The 6,515-nt window shown below is 41.3% G+C and overlaps 3 non-coding genes and 1 pseudogene across 3 annotated transcripts; 1 reads left to right on the top strand and 3 right to left on the bottom strand.

Moving 5' to 3' along the window:
• Nucleotides 1–384, bottom strand: part of LOC113748347 (copper-transporting ATPase 2-like) — a 3,618-nt pseudogene extending 3,234 nt beyond the window's left edge.
• Nucleotides 385–1,861: 1,477 nt separating this feature from the next.
• Nucleotides 1,862–1,934, bottom strand: trnar-ucg (transfer RNA arginine (anticodon UCG)). The gene has a single exon. It is a non-coding gene; the product is annotated as a tRNA-Arg (tRNA).
• Nucleotides 1,935–4,249: 2,315 nt separating this feature from the next.
• trnar-ucg (transfer RNA arginine (anticodon UCG)) lies at nucleotides 4,250–4,322 on the top strand. The gene has a single exon. It is a non-coding gene; the product is annotated as a tRNA-Arg (tRNA).
• Nucleotides 4,323–5,991: 1,669 nt separating this feature from the next.
• On the bottom strand, nucleotides 5,992–6,064 carry trnar-ucg (transfer RNA arginine (anticodon UCG)). Its single transcript has one exon. It is a non-coding gene; the product is annotated as a tRNA-Arg (tRNA).
• Between the last annotated feature and the right edge of the window lie 451 nt (nucleotides 6,065–6,515).

Genomic DNA, 6,515 nt, shown 5'->3' with positions numbered 1-6,515 from the left:
TAATAAAATGGTCCTCACCGTGGGCTGCTACCAGAAGACCTGAGGGTCCTTGAGGTTTCAAGGGTTAAAAGCAAATATGGTAAACTGATGGGACCAAGACCATTAAGAGGTTTATAGACCAATAAAAGGATCTTAAAATGGATGCTGGAGCAGACAGATAGTCAGTGCAGAGACCTTATAATTGGTGTAATGTTTGTTTTTTTTGGTTTCTAATAAAAGATAAGGTTTTTACTTGTTGACAGGGTTTTAATGCTTCTCTGAGCTTCAGTATTCAGTGTTTTTGGTCAGTTTCTCAGTAATGTTTTTATCACAGCCTTATTTCTTGTTGTTTTGTTGTTAATTTGGTGGATTTCTGAATAAAACCTTGACTTACTGCACCTTCATGTTTTTTCTCATCATTTCTCTCTGGTTGTATTCATGCTGAGCTGCTGTTGGTGAATAATTTGTCTCAATTTTGTTTTTCTTCTTTCTCTTTGGACAATAAAATGAAACAAAACTTAACATTCATCAGGATTTTTCCCTCCTCCCCCTCAGGAATAATGAATGTTTGAATCTTGCTCTTGTCAATAAATATGCACAAGTTCAGACGACTTTTAAACCTCTCGCACAATCTTTTATCAACTCTTTGGCAGCTGTTAACACACTCCACACCATGAAACTCCAGATTATGATGAAAATACCCACAGCTCCAATTGTGGAACCAATTTATCTCCGGCTGCATAGATCTGGACGAGGTAGAGTATTAATACGTGTCCTGAAACCCAAAAATAGTTCATCCCACACAGTTCAGATCCATAAACTAATGAGCCTTTTGTGCAGGATGTTTCAGGGAGGGAGGTGGGTGCATTTCAAAAGGGACCAAATTCAATCATGTCAAGTATTGAGGGCTGACAACGTCTTCTGTCATACCTTTGGAGCCACCTACAACAATTTTATTTTTGATTAGTAGCCAGATTTAATCTAAAAACCTCAGATTCATCTCACCAACTCAACAAACCAAAGGAGTCAAAAAAAAACAACAACCTCCAATTCCCAAACGCTTGACTATAAGTTGCTGAGAGTTCAATCTTTTGTGTCACGTCACACAACGCCAACATCATCCATCTCTACCTGTCCGTAAACCTGGGAGCTGATAGGGTCTGTATATTGTTTCTCTGAATGTGACCTTCATGGATCAGCAAACAAGGAGCTGGAACACCTGCCTTGACTGAAGTCAGACTTTGAAGGGGAGCTTACCGAGAGAGAGAATCAACCACGAAGGGTGGTTGTGGTTGTGGTTCTGATAAATGACCTTCCCCGGTTAAAATGGGTTGCCGAGGGCACTGATTGGTTCCAGTCTGTATCTTGTGTTGTGCTGAATCTTAATGATGCTTCAAAACAGGAAACAAAAGCTGTGAAGTTAACAAAACCTCAAAGAGACCTCGCTGTCTCTCAGTTAGACATCCGTCAGTGTTCCCGACACAGGGCAACGAAATACATCTGAAGGGTTGAGAAATGACTGAAAGGAGAAGAAAGATCAGGAAAAAATAGATACATTTGTGCTTTAACCTCTGCAGACATCAAATGGTGCAATCTGAAATCAACTAAATCACTTTTTACTTGCTCAGATTGAATGTTTTGAGCCACGAGACCACAAGTTAGCTGAAGAGTTTGCAGAAGTTGCTTCATTTTAAGGGGCCACATGGTTCGGTACCAGTGAAGTACGAGGTGAATATAAAGAGAGGAGGCTACATTTGAAATGTGATGCATGCTGGGATATGTACACAGTATGTTTCTGTACAATTACAACTTAATTTTTTCAAGTCAGTAGCACCACACTCTGACTTAGTGTTGACGTTTCCTCAATGCATAGAAGAGCATTCAACCACGAAGGGACTCGAACCCTCAATCTTCTGATCCGAAGTCAGACGCCTTGTCCATTAGGCCACGTGGTCACTGAAAGGGCCCAAAACCGCATTTCTGACTCCAGAAGTGAGCCAGTCTCCATAAGACCCCATGTTAAAATGGGTAGCTACAGGTAGCTGGAAAGGGTCGCCAAACTGAGTCACAGTGTTGCTTCCACCTTGAGGTGAAAAGAGAAACTGCAGCTTTAACCGTGATTTATCAATTCAGTTTGAAAGTGACTCTGAACGTTATTCATCTGTTTTTTCTTACTGCTTCAACAATTTGCTTCATTTTATGGTGACGACATTGCGTCCTGACTTCTAGCTTCTTTCTTCCTGTCAATGCATTGACCTTGTAGCATCTAAAATCTAACAAACAAACCTATCTCTCCTGTCAAACGGTTAAAACATTAATTACACTCCATTACTTTAGTCTTACAAGTCTTGGGGGCTGTGCCTTACCCTTCTAATGAACTGAAGATTATTAATTAGCAGCATACAGCTGAGGTCAGAGTGTCTCTCTAAGTTTAGGAAACTCGTGGTACTTCATTAGCGTTACATAAGGACCAAGAGAAACACTTGGGCAGTGCATCAGACCATTGTTATCTCTGAACTGCCAAAGTTTAATTTCCTAAACAATTGGTCTTTAATTTCAGACAGAGGTAGACAAGGACCGTCTGATGCCATCAGCTAATTCAGCGAATGGTTGAAACTCTGTCTACAAGAGAAACTTGTTGCTCTCACTTCTCTGTGTCTCTGTCACACCGACTTCTTACAATGTTGATCTACAAACACACATACACCCACTTCACCTCAATCGGTCAGAGCTGATGCGTGACGCGGCACCTTCATGGATCACTGTTCGAGGTTCAGACACCTGCAGAAGAGACAGAAGTATATTTACTGAGGTGTCCTTAAGTCGTGACCTGTCTGACTCCCTGGTGATATTCCAGCACAGCTAGACTTCTTCTCCAAGGAATAATTACATTTTCTCTTCTCTCAGCGATGGGAATATGTTTTAATGTAAGGTAATGTAATTGAGCTGAGGTGCATCTATCATGTCGGGAGGTAACCTTCAGAGTTAGGTGGGCATCTACGCAGTGATTCATTTGCCCTGCTGATCTCTAGTCTCCTCGATCAAGCATCAATAAATACCACTGTGTAAATCCTCAAGGTGTCCAGATAACTTAAGGACAATTGAACCTCCTCTTTTCTCTCACAGCAAGCCGACACAAAAGACTGAAACGTCCTTTGGTGTGACAGAAAATGTCGATCAGTGTGACAGATGTCACACAAAAGGACTAAGTCTCTTCAAGAAGCATTTTAAATAATTAAATAGGATTTGTTTAACTTATTTTTGTGCTTTGTGCTTTTATAAGATGTCATAAAAATGTGAGACTGATATTTAAAGTTTAAAGGCGGATGATTTTAAGTCAATCCTCTCGTCACTTAGTGGTTAAGGTGACTCCTAAAAAGTCTTTGTGGTCCTTTAATAAGTTTATTAAGGTAATTAGCCTAATGTGTTGTTTGTCCTAGCAGAGTCTGCTGTTGCACATCTGATCCAATTAAGGTAGACACCTTAATTGGATCAGATACTTAATGACCACTTTCATATTCAGTGCATGCTTGTGCACACAAACAAATTCTGAATGGTTTTATTCACATATAGATAGAAAGCAAATCTCTGTAGTGAATACAAACTCCCGTTGTTAGGATATTTATGGAGCACATGAAGTCTCATGATGATTATTTGGTCTCCACGGTTGCACAGGGAGTACGTGCTAACGAGACAGGCCTCTGTCAAGTGAATGAATGTTGTCTGTCACCACATTTATGCATCCTCTGGGCATATGTCAGTGACTTTTAATATACGAGTAAGGCAATCACTGCAGATTGTGACATAAACGTTGAGACCTCGGTGAGGTCTTTCTGTTTAGGATGGAGGACGCGGTGTTTGGGTTTAGGCGGGAGGAGGAGGAGGGAATGATTCACTATCATTGTGTTGCACAGAGGTTGGTGGATACTGACAGAGGTGCATTCAGTTCAGGATGAATTCACAAAGATATGAAGCTTGACGTGCGTGAGTGTGTGTGTGTTAGATAAAAACAGAATAAATCTTCTGAGATGCAGTTTTATAAATGTGTGTATGCGTGGGTGTGAGATACACTCCGTCCAAAAGTACGTGCAGACTAGGAGCATTGAGTTTGAGTTCTACACAGCCCTAGTGGCCTAATGGATAAGGCACTGGCCTCCTAAGCCAGGGATTGGTTTAGAAGGCCAGTGGGGACTAATGGAGACTGACTCGCGTCTGAAACCGGTCTCAAGTGGACGTTTGAGGAAATGCAGTTCCTTGCATGCCACTCAGTGACCACGTGGCCTAATGGACAAGGCGTCTGACTTCGGATCAGAAGATTGAGGGTTCGAGTCCCTTCGTGGTTGAATGCTCTTCTATGCATTGAGGAAACATCAACACTATGTCAGAGTGTGGTGCTACTGACTTCAAAAAATTAAGTTGAATGTACAACTGACACATTATCGTATCTCTGGAGCAGCTAGCTAATTGATTTCATTAATAAGACACAAATTCTCGATTTCTTCCTGCAAAAATGTGACGTTAAATCTTGTTTTAAATAGCTTATGCCACTTATGTTATGCGTAATTGTACAAAAACATACTGTGTACATATCCCAGCATGCATCACATTTCTCCTCTCTTTATATTCACCTCGTACTTCACTGGTACCAAACCATGTGGCCCCTTAAAATGAAGCAACTTCTGCAAACTCTTCAGCTAACTTGTGGTCTCATGGCTCAAAACATTCAATCTGAGCAAGTAAAAAGTGATTTAGTTGGTTTCAGATTGCACCATTTGATGTCTGCAGAGGTTAAAGCACAAATGTATCTATTTTTTTCTGATCTTTCTTCTCCTTTTTAGTCATTTCTCAACCCTTCAGATGTATTTCGTTGCCCTGTGTCGGGAACACTGACAGATGTCTAACTGAGAGACAGCGAGGTCTCTTTGAGGTTTTGTTAACTTCACAGCTTTTGTTTCCTGTTTTGAAGCATCATTAAGATTCAGCACAAACAAGATACAGACTGGAACCAATCAGTGCCCTCGGCAACCCATTTTAACCGGGGGAGGTCATTTATCAGAAGCTGCTGCAACCCCTGGACACAACAAAGAGCTCGTTTATATCTGTAAAGGAAAAGTTAAAAACAGCTCCATCACAGCTAAGTGTACCTTTGCAGAGTGAGGCGTTTAATCCCTCTGGGCCACCTAATCTTTTCCGCCTCTGAAGCTCTCTGGTCAGGGGATTGTATTATCCTAAAGTGTCATAAAAAGTCATGAAAATATACCGCCCTCCTCTGGGTAGGACCATTATGACAACACACATATTTAACCAAAGGTTTGAGTTAAGCATTTAACGCCCGACACTTTAAGCCTTAAGAGATGTTTATTATTATGTGACCTCACCTACAGTGCCGGATGGAAACTTGACGTGATCCTCTTTGACTTGTCAAGTTGTCAGAGGATTTGCATGCTCATGCTTGAAGTTGAGTTTCAAAGTCAAGAGCAAGGACCACAGATCTTTGACAATTCACAACGCCCCGTCTACGCTCAAAAACTAAACAAATAAATAAGTGAAGCTGACACCTTCTCATCGTCTGTCAGAGGGGGCATTTTCCAAAGCTGGGACCTGCATGCTGAGAGGATGTATGAACTTGTATGTATGAACACGATTACAGATGCACAGCTGAACAAATCCTCCTGAAGCTTAAGTTGAAATGTTTGGGAGGTGATTTAAACCACTGATAAACGACGGGATGCTATCAATAATTTGTGTGAAAGGTTCAGGATGTAACTGTTAGGACGATAACTATATTTTCAGTAATACATAATCACCTTAAAAGTTATGTATTATCTTAGAATTGGCCTTTTATATCTACATATGGAGCTTTAGGCCGGAACAGAGCGCATAGGTGAATAGGTGTTTGCAAATGGCAACATCTTTATGAACTTCAGGATGTCGGCTTAGAAGGAGCTACAGTTCTTCAAACACACACTCGAAGTATGAGCGCAATGTTATCACAACACATGAAGGAACAATCAACCACGAAGGGACTCGAACCCTCAATCTTCTGATCCGAAGTCAGACGCCTTGTCCATTAGGCCACGTGGTCACTGTGTGGTTTGGAAAGAACTGCAGATCCAGATCTAACCACCATCCAACAAGCAGCAACCTCCGTGGCTGTGAAGTGATGCCAAAAACTGCAGTTTCTCAAACGTCCACTTGAGGCTTGAGGCCAGAAGTGAGTCAGTCTCCATAAGTCCCCATGTTTCACAGCAGAAATAAACATGTTTACAACCTGGTACAAAAAACTGTTTTGGTCTCTGTAGCTAATTCCCCCGTTCATGACAACTGTACTGAGGGTGAATTTATATACAACTCACCTGTTCAGGTTATATTAAGGCCTAAAGTTATGCAGGATTAAGCATGTGGACACTTTTGTTGACAGGTAGGTGGCAATAGAGATGTTTTTTTTGAGCACCCAGGTATCATCCGGCCCTCCTCAGATCCACGTCTTTGCCATCATGAAGACTACGCCCACAATTATTCTGTCTATAGTTGTG

This window comes from Larimichthys crocea, chromosome XIX, assembly GCF_000972845.2.
Source record: "Larimichthys crocea isolate SSNF chromosome XIX, L_crocea_2.0, whole genome shotgun sequence".
Classification (NCBI taxonomy): domain Eukaryota; kingdom Metazoa; phylum Chordata; class Actinopteri; family Sciaenidae; genus Larimichthys; species Larimichthys crocea.
Note: the sequence above shows the minus strand (reverse complement) of the source record. Positions and strands in the feature narration are given on the sequence as shown.